The sequence below is a fragment of the Antrostomus carolinensis genome, unplaced genomic scaffold, assembly GCF_000700745.2.
Source record: "Antrostomus carolinensis isolate BGI_N321 unplaced genomic scaffold, ASM70074v2 scaffold14191, whole genome shotgun sequence".
Taxonomy (NCBI): domain Eukaryota; kingdom Metazoa; phylum Chordata; class Aves; order Caprimulgiformes; family Caprimulgidae; genus Antrostomus; species Antrostomus carolinensis.
In genome coordinates, this window is record NW_010292115.1 from 1 (window position 1) to 225 (window position 225).

Below are 225 nucleotides of genomic sequence, written 5' to 3' on the forward strand. Positions count from 1 at the left end.
CAAACTTGCTGAGGGTGCATTCAGTCCCACTTCGTTGTGAGTGTGCAGATGTCTTTGGTACAGCAGATTTTCCTGAGGGTCTCTGAGGTGCTGCTCAGTCTTGGATCTTCAGTTCCACATGGTATGATGATCTCTGTGGTCACTACCCAAGGAAGATGGCTTGAGAAATTACTGAATTATGTATGTGCTTTTTTTTTTGGGGGGGTGGGGGGGGGGGAGGCATCT